Below are 12,457 nucleotides of genomic sequence, written 5' to 3' on the forward strand. Positions count from 1 at the left end.
TGGTGGGCGCCTGGCAGGTGCAGTCGGTTAAGCATCTGACTCTTCATTTCGGCTCCGGTCATGATCTCAGGGTCCTGAGATTGAGCCCCACATCAGCTCCACGCTCGGTGCGGAGTCTGCTTAGGACTCTTTGTCCCTCTCCCTCTGCCCCTCCACCTTACTTTCTCTCTCGGTGGCTCTCCCTCTCTCTTTCTAAAATAAATAAATAAATAAGTAAGTAAATAAATAAATAAATAAATAAATAAATAAAATCTTAAAAAAAAAGAAAGAAAAACTTTGTGGTATAAGTGGCAGACTGAATGTGCATTATTCTTAAGAAAGGATTCCACTTTCCTCATTGTAGTATTGTTGATATTAAAATAAATTAACCAGAGCCATTCAGTCTTGCCATGCTCAGGTAGTTTTGTTTTGAAGATTTTATTTATTCATTTGACAGAGAGAGAGAGAGAGCACAAGCCGTGGCAGAGGCAGAGGGAGAAGCAGGCTCCCCGCTGAACAGGGAACCCGATGGGGGGCTTGATTCCAGGAAAAGATACATTGTTAATGATTTAAATCTTTTATTTATTTATTTATTTATTTATTTATTTATTTGACAGAGAGAGACAGCCAGCGAGAGAGGGAACACAAGCATGGGGAGTGGGAGAGGAAGAAGCAGGCTCCCAGCAGAGGAGCCTGATGTGGGGCTCGATCCCAGAACGCCGGGATCACGCCCTGAGCCAAAGGCAGATGCTTAACGACTGAGCCACCCAGGCGCCCCTAAATCTTTCTTTAAAAGGTAAATCTTTTGGGGCGCCTGGGTGGCTCAGTCGTTAAGCGTCTGCCTTCCTCTCAGGGTGTGATCCCGGAGTCCTGGGATAGAGCCCCGCATCGGGCTCCCCTGCTGGGAGCCTGCTTCTTCCTCTCCCACTCCCCCTGCTTGTGTTCCCTCTCTCGCTGGCTGTCTCTCTCTGTCGAATAAATAAATAAAATCTTAAAAAAAAAAAAAGAAAAGAAAAGGAAAATAAAAAGCTTTGGAAGGGTATGAAAAAATTCGAACCCTTGTGTATTGCCGATGGGACTATAAAAAGCAGCCGCTGTGGAAAACAGTCTGTTGGTTTCTCAATAAGTTAAACACAGAATTACCATATGACCCATCATTTGCATTCCTGGATATATACCCAAAAGAACTGAAGACAGGTGTTCAAACAAAAACTTATACACAAATGTTCATAGCAGCAATATTCACAATAGCCAAAAGGTAGAAACAGTCCAAATATCTATCATTTGATAAATAGATAAATGAAATGTGGTATGTCCACACAATGGAATATTACTCAATCATAAAAAGGAATGACGTGCTGGTACATATTGCAACATGGATGAATCTTGAAAACATTCTAAGTGAAAGAATTCACACCCAAAGGCCACGTATTGTAATAATCCCGTTTATACGAAACATCCAGAGTTAGCAAACCATAGAGACAAAAAGCAGATTAGTGATCAACAGGACCAGTAGGGACGGAGGAATGGGAGTGACTGCTGAATGGATATGGGGTTTCCTTTGGGATGATGAAATGTTGTGGAATTAGATCGTGGTGATGGTTGCATAGTGTAAATATACTAAATGTCACTAGTGGTAAATTTTATGTGTGTTTTACATCAATAAAAATTTTTGTTAAGTAAAGGAAAAAAAACTCATAAGGAGTGGGACCCTTGTGAAATGTTGAAGTTGCTCAATTTTGGGCTAAGAACCAATCAGAATATTTTCCTATGTCTGTTTAGGACCATTTAGAATCTGTCTCTGTTATAGCCAATCAAAATCTCCTGCGTTTACACAGTGTATAATCTATCAGATCTGCTCAAGCATTGCTGAGAGACTTTGTGAATGGACGCAGGGCTCCCTTGCCGGCCAAGTTTAATTCATTCCGTTTTGTCTTTCTGTTGGTCTTGGTATCTTATCAATAGTGCAAATCTCAGCTCCTCCATTTACTGTATGGTCCTCAGCAAGTGACCTCAACTCCTTGAGCCACATTTTCTCAATGATGAAATGGGGTAATACTTCCTATCTGTTCTATCGTGTACATGTTGCATGTGGTATGATAAAGTTGGTGAGGCTACAGGAGGAAAGAGGAATGAGGCTTGGAAGGAAGAAATTTGTATCCACAGGTCCCAGAGAGGGGGTCACCGCACACCATGCAGGGCCGCAAGAGAAGGGCCTTGTTACTTGCTTTGGTCAACAGAATGAATTGCAAGGGGTGGTGTGCTAGTCCTGAGCACGCTACGTTCTTTCCTGGGCTCCTGACACCCCGGCTAGCCTGGTAGAGAATCCAAGACTATGTGGACCAGAGAGCAGTCGAGGCCATCTTAAACCAGACAGACTCTGGCCAGGGTCCACACGACTGGGTCATGAATAAATAAAGATGTAAATTGCCCTCTTGGGGCTTTTTTCCTGAGCATTTCTCCCTCCCTCCCTTCCTCCCTCCCTTCCTCCCTCCCTTCCTCCCTCCTTTCCTTCCTTCTTTCTTTCTTTCTTTCCTTCCTTCCTTCCTTCCTTCCTTCCTTCCTTCCTTCCTTCCTTCTTCTTTTTCTTCCTTTTCTTTCTTTCTTTCTTTCTTTCTTTCTTTCTTTCTTTCTTTCTTTCTTTCTTTCAGAGGGGAGAAGGGGCAGAGGGAGAGAGAGAATCTTAAGCAGACTCCATGGCCAGTGTGCAGGGCCTGCCATGGAGCCCAATCTCACAACGCTGAGATCATGATCTGAGAGGAAATCATGAGTCAGATGTTCAACCAACTGAGCCACCCAGGTGCCCCAGTTCCTGAGTGATGTAGGAGAGATGTTAGGGTTCAAGCCAATGGCCAAGAAAGAATTCTTGAGACGTCTTTGGTGAAAAAAGGTGGTTTTATTAAAGCATGGGACAGGACGCACGGGGCAGAAAGAACTGCACTGGGATTGTGAGGAGGGGCCCATTATATACTTTCAAGTTGGGAAAGGGTTAGGGATAGCTTAAGCCTCCCAGGTATTTTGGAAACGAGGTTTCCAGGATCCTAGGGGGCTAGCTATTGTTAGGAAAAGATCATTTATTACTATTTAGTAAAAACTCGGTCATGAGACCCTTCAGATGTATATCGGTGGGTCACATGCTTGGGGGATGATTGCCAACATGTATCTTGAGGGGGAGAGATAAAGCATATTTCCAAAGGAATTTTTATATGTTAAAGCCGACTTAACAGGATCCTGGCGATTGGGCTAAGATTGCGTCTTGCCTTTAGCAAAGTATTAACATCAGCCGAGTTCCTAGAAGAACGTCCCTCTGCCTGTTTCAAGGACTTGTCAAAGGGCTGCAAGTAGTAAGGAAAATTATTAATTTTTCTTCTGCCTTTGTTTCCCCACGTCACTGAGCATTTTTTGGTGGGTCCTCCAAAAGAAGACTCAAACTATTTAAGAAAAATGCAGACTCATGAAACAGACCATGGAATTCTTGGGTTTATCACAAAATTTGCTTAAAGGCTCTTAGCCTGCATGTGAAACTATTCATCGATTTCCCACTTGGCACTTCTCTTGAAGGGGAAATGTCAGAGATCTCAGGGTGTGGTACCCAGGTGAGTGGTAGTGGAGAACAAGGCATCACGGAGGTATACAACTCGCAGTCCTCACCCATTTGGGCTGTGGGGCACACCCAGAAGTGTACTGAACTCCTCATCATTCTGCACAGCGAGTTCGACCCTTGAGGTATGCTGGGGGAGGACAGCTGGCTTCTAGGTCCCCAGGAGCACAATGAACCTGGAAGGGAGCCCACCCTCTCGGCCATCTGCCAGGATGACCCAGACCCAGAAGGCTTTTTCTATACAACTCCCTCCCTGCTGACCTCTGGACTTGTTTGGTCCCTCTCTGTACCTGTATGGTGAGATCTTCTCTCCAGAGTACTTTAAGGTAAGGAAAAGGGAGGATTTCAAAAGAACTTTCATATGCTAAAGAGTCCCTACTAGATAATGGAGGCCTTGCTATTATTATCAAGCTAAGGTTGTTTTTCCCTGTAGTAAGGCATTAACATTAAGACAGCTGGGAGTTTGCCTTTCTTCTCATCTTGGAAGCAGCCAGTCCCAAAGCACCATGTACTGTATGATTCCCTTTATGTGAAATGTCCAGAAGAGGTGAATCTAGGGAGACCCTGGCCCCGTTTATGCAGAGCTGTTTCCCATTTGCCCCTCCCCTGAGCCCCAGGCAACCTCTAATTTAATTTGTCTCTATGTTTATCTGTTCTTCTGTTGATGGACGTTTAGGTTGTTTCCACCTGTGCCTATTAATGCTGCTGTGAACATTCGTGTACAAAATGGTGTTTGAACATATGTTTTCAGTTGTCTGGGGCATATACCCAGAAGTGGAATCGCTGGGTCATATGGATAGTCTAGCTTTTTGAAGAACTGTCAAATTGTTTTGCACAGCAGCTGTACCATTTTACATTCCCACCAGCAACGGATGAGAGTTCCGATTTCTCCATAGCCTCACCTACACTTCTTTGCAATTTTTTTTTTTTAATTACAGCCATCATAGTGGGTTTGAAGGGGTATCTCATTATGGTTGTTGATGTGGGAAACAAAGGCAGAAGGACATGTAGATAAAATTAAATGTCCTTATAACCTGTGGCCCATTGACAGATACTTGAGTATCTGGCAAGCAGAGTATAATGTTCCTCCAAGAAGCTCCCAACTGTCTTAATGTTAATGCTTTGCTAGAGGGAAAAACAACCTTAGCTTGACAAGAGTAAGGCCTCTGGTATACTTACTGTGAGTCTTCTTTAACATAAAAAGTCCTTTTGGAACTTCCCTTATCTTTATTTCCTCCAACCCCAGAGTGTATAATCAGTTGCTCCTCACAACCGGGGGCAGTAGCTCCTTCTGCCCTCGGGTCCTGTCCCCATGCTTTAATAAGCCACCACTTTGCACCAAAGATGTCTCGAGAATTCTTTCTTGGTCACTGGCTCCAGACTCCACCTCACTGAACCTCACCTACATTCCAAAACCACATCACTATGGTCTTTTTTTTTTTTTAATATTTTATTTATTTATTTATTTATTTATTTATTTATTTATTTATTTATTTATTTGAAAGAGAGAGGAAAGATCGAGAGCACAAGCTGGGGCTGGTGGGGTGGGGATGGGGGCAGAGGGAGAAGCTGACTCCCCGAGGAGCAGGGAGCCTAATGTGGGGCTCGGTCCCAGGACCTCAGGATCATGACCTGAGCCGAAGGCAGGTGCTTCACCGACTGAGTCACCCAGGTGCCCCTAAGGAATATGGTCTTGATGGAGCACTCATGCCGATTGCTCAGGCTGCAATCCTCTAGGCCATGGCTACTCTATGCGGAGGAGAAAGCCTGCCTTTTGGCTGGAAGTTAGTACCCTGGCCAGGACGGTAATAAAACCCAGAAACTTGATGCCCTCTCTTTATTCCTGTTCTTATACAAATTGTCTGTCTTGGTCATGGGACAGCCGCCTATGTTACCAGGACAGCTGCCAATCTTAAGATTCCCGTGTGAGGTTTCCTCCTCGTTGGTCTAACGTGCTCCTCTCCACAAATCTGGGCTAGCTGCTTCTGGTCATGAGAAAGCCACTGAGAGCTGGCCGAAACCAGTACCCGACTGAGTCAAAGACCAACCAGGCACCCTTTCCTAGGGAGGTTGGCTGTGAAGACTACTGTGTTGGAATGTTGCTCAGGCCGTGATGGAGTTCTATCTTTACTGTTTTCTGTCAATGTCCTCAAACTACTTCAGCTACAAAATTAGGTACTTTACTCTTGAAAACTTTTTTTTAATTGAAAAACTTTTCTAGCATTTTCCATGGGCTAAAAACGATGGGTTCTTTGTGGCCTTCACAGCGGGGCCTTCAGTGAGACAATTCAAGGCGCGGTGGAGCCTTCACAGTAAGGCAAGCCAAAGCACAACGGGGCCTTCACAGCAAGGCAAACTCGGCCCGTACGCCGGCACCCGGCATAGTCTAGAATGTGACGGGGAAGGGGGGGTAGGCCTCCCTCCTACAGGCCCTTTATGGCAGGCGGTGATCATAGCAATTTCATTCGAGGGATGCCTTGGGTCACTTCGGCACTAGGAACCTCTGGCATATCCTGTGTGTGGGACGTCACCGGGAGTCGGGAGTTGGGGGTCAGGGGTCAGACGTCTGGGGGGGTGATTTTCTTGGTAATGGACCTTCTTTCTTCAGTTCTCAAGGACGCTTCCTTGGGATGCCTTTTAACCCACTGGAAACAAGTCAGATTGCAGAATTTAAGAAAGGTACTGCATGGCCTCGGTAGGATCTATCCATTAGGTCTCTTCTACAGGAAGCAGGGCAAATAGATGGAGGTACCTAGGTCCATCTAGGCCTTCGGGGCTCTAAATCAGGACGCAGACCTAAATGCCTCTTGCAGAATGTGTTTGGTCGTAACCAGACCAATAAACTCCTTGCTGATATATTGGATAATTCTCTAAACAGGCTTCCTCTGAATAAACCCAGATTGGAGGAAACACAGGCCATCCCTGACAAAGGGGACGTTCTCATTGTTCCTCCTAATAGATGTGGGGCCTCCCACTTCAGGCTCTCTGCCCAGAGGGGAGCCTGCTTCTCCCTCTCCCTCTGCCTGACACTCCCCCTGCTTGTGCTCTCTCTCTCCCTCTCTCCCTGCCAAACAAATAAATAAAATCTTTACACACACACAAAAAGGAATGTTCTCAAGCAGCTCTTGAAACTCCCTTCATTTCGGATAATTCTGTCTTCTCCGTCGCTCTGCGGACTGCCTATTCCTTCTTTTTGGCAGGAAAACACGGCATCTGCTCCTCTGCTGAGCTGGTGACCTCTAGAAGGGGAAACCCTCTGTCTGCCTCTGGCAGCACTTTGCCTCTTCGGTCTCCCCTTTCCCCTCCTCCTGTTTCTGCACCACCATAACTGGCTTCTAGACCATCCTGGGTGCCTCTGGCACCTTTGGCTCCTCCTCCTCCCCTCACTGCCCAGGAGCAGAAAGCATACTCTGGATTTAATACTGCCCACTTCAGATTTCCCCACCAGTGTCTCAGGTAAAAATTGACAATGGGGAGCAAACTCACTGACTTTAAAAGCAGACCCAGGTGGACGTAGTTTCATATTTAAACTAATTTAAGTTTTTTGGTTTGATTAAGGTAGACCTGTTTTTAGAGTTATCAGCATGAAATGTGAAACTTTTATTCTACCAAGATTTACTGAAGGTCAAATAAGCTTGTGTTATTTCTGTTGCAATTTTATTTTACTTAAGATTTTATTTATTTATTTGAGAGAGAGAGAGCAAGTGAGCACAAGTAGGCAGAGTGGCAGGCAGAGGGAGAGGAAAAGCAGGCTCCCCGCTGAGCAGAGAGCCCAATGTGGGGCTTGATCCTAGGACCCTGGGATCATGAACCTGAGCCAAAGGCCGACACTTGACTGAGCCACCCAGGTGCCCCTCTGTTGCAATTTTAGTGAAAAGACTAAAATCATGGTTAATTGTCTGTCTCAAAGTTTTCATGCATAATTGTTAAGATAGCTTTCAGTCTTTGGTAACCTGAAACTTTAAAATTTTGCTTGGATGATAAATGGGATTGAATTCATTGAGCATCTAGGGCTTTTACAAATAGGATAAAGTGCTAAAGCATTGAGTACTGGGTGTAGGTTTGTGCTTTTGTCTTCTTATTGCGAAGAAACTAAGGATATTTAAGTCTGTTGGTAAATCTGCTTTGTGCTTAATAGATTCATAAACTTGCCATCTAAAGAATTCTGGTGTGACAGTTCACAATTGGTTATTACTTAGTTTTCACAAGAGAGTAAGGTCTCTAAGAGTTAAAATTCTGCTAAATGTAATGATGTCTGATGGAAATAAGGGAAGCACAGTTAAATAATAAGCCTTAGGTTGTATTGCTTGGGTAAATGCTAGAACCATTCTATTTTTTTTTTAAAGATTTTATTTATTTATGTGACAGAGAGACAGCCAGCGAGAGAGGGAACACAGCAGGGGGAGTGGGAGAGGAAGAAGCAGGCTCATAGCAGAGGAGCCTGATGTGGGACTCGATCCCGGAATGCCGGGATCACGCCCTGAGCCGAAGGCAGACGCTTTAACGACTGCGCTACCCAGGCGCCCCTGCTAGAACAATTCTAAAGATGATATGCAGTTCCTAAAGTTTTAATATGTTCTGGGTAAGGCCATTACTTAATATTCTGATTACTGAAGTGGTTATGTGTCACAGAAATAACCAGATTTCCTTGCCAGCTATGTTGTAATCTCTCATCAGATCCTTAACCATGTCCATTTTTGAATCTTTTGTCATGCATAATTATTGTTCATATTCTCTTGCAAAACAGGTTTCATCTTCAAGGGGATTCATAAAAAGGGCTTTAGACAAATACAGGTTTTTAGTATCTTTAAGATAATAAATGGGTAAGAATTGAAATGGGTAAGAATTTCCAGAACTAAGCTGAGGATGATTATAGTTTGACTCTTGTTTAAAACATTGGTTCTCTAATATTTATTCTTCCAGACTAAGGAAACTTTCTCTTAAGACATAAATGATCTAAAGAAATAATAATAAAATAAATGAGAGCCTTTAGCTTTTCTCTTTACCGGAACCCTCTGAAATTCAAAAGGTCTCTGTAAGTATTCCTTCTTTCATGGCAATTATAGTCATTTGCATAAGTTCGTTAAGAATCTGTTCTTTGGGCACCTAGATGGCTCAGTTGGTGAAGCCTCTGTCTTAGGCTCAGGTCATGATCCCAGGGTCCTGGGATCAAGTCCTGCCCTGGGCTCCCTGCTCAGCAGGGAGTCTGCTTCTTCCTCCACCCCTCCTCCCTGTTCATGACATCTTTCTCACTCTCTTTCAAATAAACAAAAATCTTAAAAAAAAAAAAAAAAGAAACTGTTCTCCTTGTTACAGGACACCATTGGAAACATTGGTTATTTTACCAAAACTGTGACAGGAATGTCATATTTGAGAGACTTGCATACACTCATATGACCACACAGCTTTAAGGAATTAAGGTTGACTTTATGAAGCACAGAGCCAATAGAATCCCTTGTAAATGTTGGCCTGATACCTTGTTTACAGAATTCCCAGCAGCCTTACCAGGTGAGTAAAGAATATCACTTCCTGGAAGGTGCAGGACTCCCAGCATATACTGGGGACCTTGAGAAGAGGAATTTGCCCAAATTTACAGGTATGTCTGGCAAGTATTTGGCTTGGTTTCTGGCCTAGAGAAGCTACTAAAAGTTCAACTTAGAGATTCCGTATAAGAAGTTCCAGCAAAGCAGATCTTATTTATTTTTAAGATTTTATTTATTTGAGAGAGAGTGAGCAAGCATGAGTGGGGGGCAGAAGGAGAGGGGGAAGCATTCTCCCCACTGAGCAGGGAGCCTGATGCAGGGCTCGATTCCAGGATCCTGGGATCATTACCTGAGCTGAAGGCAGACGCTTAACTGACTGAGCCACTCAGGCACCCAGCAAAGCAGATTAAAACATCTGTATCAATCACTTCTTGCTGAGCTTATATAAATCATTAGGCCAATTTGTTAAAATTGGACTTGTTTTAGAAATGAATTAGTCCTGATTTGGTTATCTCTGGTTAAAAAATGAGAATTATTATAGAGAGAAAATGTTACAATAACACATTTTTGCAGATATTCAATCTTAAGCATTGAGACTCAGGAAAACTGGAATGGGGATTGCCCCAAAACAACCAATAGGGTTAAGTCCTTTTGAGTTACTATATGGAAAACCTTTTCTCACTGTAGACCTATCAACAGATGGCGAATATAATGCTTTGTTAAATTATTCACTTCAGGCCGGGTTAATTCATAAATCTCTAAATGAATATGCAAACCATATCCTCCCTAAACCTGGTCTGACAGTCACTAGCAACCTACCCCATATTAACCCGGGAGACACAGTTTATTTAAAGGATTGTGATGAGGGAACAGAAGGCAAGCTGAGGACAACACAGAAGTTGACACCCCACAAACCACCCCCCCAGATGGGATATATGTGACATTCCTCAGACACTCCTGGCTGCCCTATAGCTAAGAAAAGGAAAAACAGTTATAGAGATCACAATCCTGCAAGACATGAGTCTCCCTCAGTTTACAAATTTCTTAGCAATTTACAAGAACAAAGCAGTTCTATCAATAATCTAGCTTCCAGAAGGAAATGTAGATACAATTAAATGTCCTTATAACTTGCAGCCCAATGAAGATACTTGAAGAAGACTGAGTGTCAAGTTCCTCCAGGAAGCTCCCAACTATCTTAATGCCTTGCTAGAAGGAAAAAAACCCCTTGTGGGTTGGCAAGGCCTCAGGTATCTTATAGGTCCTCTTTAGCATATGCAAATCCTTTTGAAAACCTCCCTTTTCCTTACCTCCCCCAACTCCCAAGTATATATATAATCAGCCACCCCTCACAACCCTGGGGCAGCAGCTTTTTCAGCCCACGGGTCCTGTCCCCGGGGTTTTAACAAAACCACTATTTTGCACCAAAGACATCTCAAGAATTCTTTCTTGGTTGCTGGCTTCGGACTCCAACCCACCGAACCTCACCTATATTCCAAAACCCCATCGCGGGGCTCTAAAATGCCCCAAGGAGAGTGGCACTTTCCCTTGTACCAAGTACTGGGGTGTGTGTGTATGGGGGGCGGAGGAGGAACCCAAGTACAGGTTGGCTTAGCCCTAAATCCAAAATGAGCTGAAGGTCATACACTCTGAGGATTAACCAGGAAGGGAATTTGTTTCCTTTAATCCCTCGCGGGGGCCTACTTATTGCATCCCACAGCTGCAACTGATTGAGGATGGGGTCTAGGTCACCAGGCACTCTCTCCTCCCCAACGTCCTCCGCTCTTCTTCGGGGATAAGCCCAAGGGGTCTGGTTGGAAAGCGGGAACTTTTCATCAGGACTGCGCGAGATAGGGGGGGTCCCCCCCAAGTCTCTGGGTGGGAGAGTGGGGCAGGACGCCAACTCCAACCAGGCCTCTACTCGACAAAAGTAGGCGGGGCTCACAAAACGGACGCCTAGGCGCGGAGGAGGAAGGCGGCAGCCCCCGCTCTCTCCCCGCTCTCCTAACCTCTCAAATTTCCCGGGCGCCCCGCCCCCTAACAGCCTGCCCTCCGGTTTCCGAGGCGTCGCGCCGGAAGTGACCTCACGGCGGTGGCGTGGAGACGCGGGGCGTTTCCGGCCGCGGCTGTGGGGGTGGGTGTGGAGAAGCCCCTCAGCCTCTGGGTCTTCTGTTGCCGGGTCCGCTTGGCGACGTGTGCGGAGGAGGCGGCGGCCAGACGGCGTAGAGGTGGGAGCGAGGGGCGGCTGGGCTGTGGGCGCTCGCCGGAGGGGGCTTCCGGGCTTGCCAGGCGGGTTTGCTTTTAGGCGTCGGGGTTCCAGGCCTTGTAGACTTTCATCGAGGCCGGCGCGAGCTGGGGGCCAGGTCCCAGGGTTTGCCTCAGGGGCTATGGATTGAGGTGGGAGGCTGAGGGCATCAGGGTTCTAAATAGCCTTGGGAATCGTGTGAGGTGGGAGGCATGAGCGGCCTAGACTTTCGGTTTCGCCTCGTTGATGGCCGCTGCAGCACCCCCACTCTTTGCTTCTTGCCTCAGTGTCCTTTTGCACAGTCGAGTAGGGTGGCATGGAACGGCGCGGGTACCACATCCGTGACCGATAGCTTGCGGATAGAGGTGAACTGGGGTCTGAGAGGGAAGGTTGGTTGAGAAATTAATGATACCCGCCCGGGCGCAGCTTCTTGATTCTTTCCAGCTGTCGGTGTTAAGTCTGAGCTTCTTTAAGTGCTCTTTGTGTGATGTTTTATCAGTAATTGGCTTGTAGAGTGGTTCAGATGTTTTGGCGTGTGCGAGGCAGAGTCCTCGCCTGCTTGGCCAGTTGGTTTTCAGTGAGTCTCCCAATTCCAGAGCCAGGAGGACTCCTAACAGTTCTCTCCTGTGGTTACGGATGAGGAGTCAGAATAGTTTTTGTTCTCTTCCCTAGCCACAGACTAAACTGATTTCAGTCTGCTGTCAAATACAGGTCTTACTAACATCAGAACATAAATGACTGTCTCTGAGCCGGTTAGTGTTTCAACTGGAAACCTCAGATGGATTCTAGGCTTTTTTTAAATGAATGGCAGATTAGGTGTACCGAGTTCAAAATTCCTGTTGGTTTCTCTGTAGGGAATGAAGATGATTACAAATAACATAACTTTTTGATTACTGAGAATTTTTTTGGTGGAGCTTCCTTGTGGGGGTAGGGCTGCGGGTCTAGCAGAGTGTGTTTCAAACTTTTTTGACCTGGAACCCGCAGTTAGAAACATTTACATTATGACTTAATGTGCTCCCAGCATGCACAGAGTACACCCCCACCCCCAAAGTTTACCCTTTCTGTATATGATGCCCTTTGATATTTTATATTTCATTAAAAGAAAAAAAAGTTGATTGCAACTCACTAAATTGACTGCTAATATATCTGACC

General features: G+C 45.3%; 1 protein-coding gene across 1 annotated transcript in view; it reads left to right on the forward strand.

The window, feature by feature from the left end:
- The first annotated feature begins 11,135 nt into the window (after positions 1-11,135).
- The window catches only part of EDC3 (enhancer of mRNA decapping 3), a 56,523-nt gene continuing 55,201 nt past the window's right edge, over positions 11,136-12,457 (forward strand). The window contains exon 1 of the mRNA XM_045795202.2: positions 11,136-11,288. The gene's annotated coding sequence lies outside the window, so the exon portion shown is untranslated. The remainder of the gene's footprint in view (positions 11,289-12,457) is intronic.

Source organism: Ursus americanus, chromosome 28 (assembly GCF_024610735.1).
Source record: "Ursus americanus isolate L20-20 chromosome 28, mUrsAme1.1.p, whole genome shotgun sequence".
NCBI lineage: Eukaryota > Metazoa > Chordata > Mammalia > Carnivora > Ursidae > Ursus > Ursus americanus.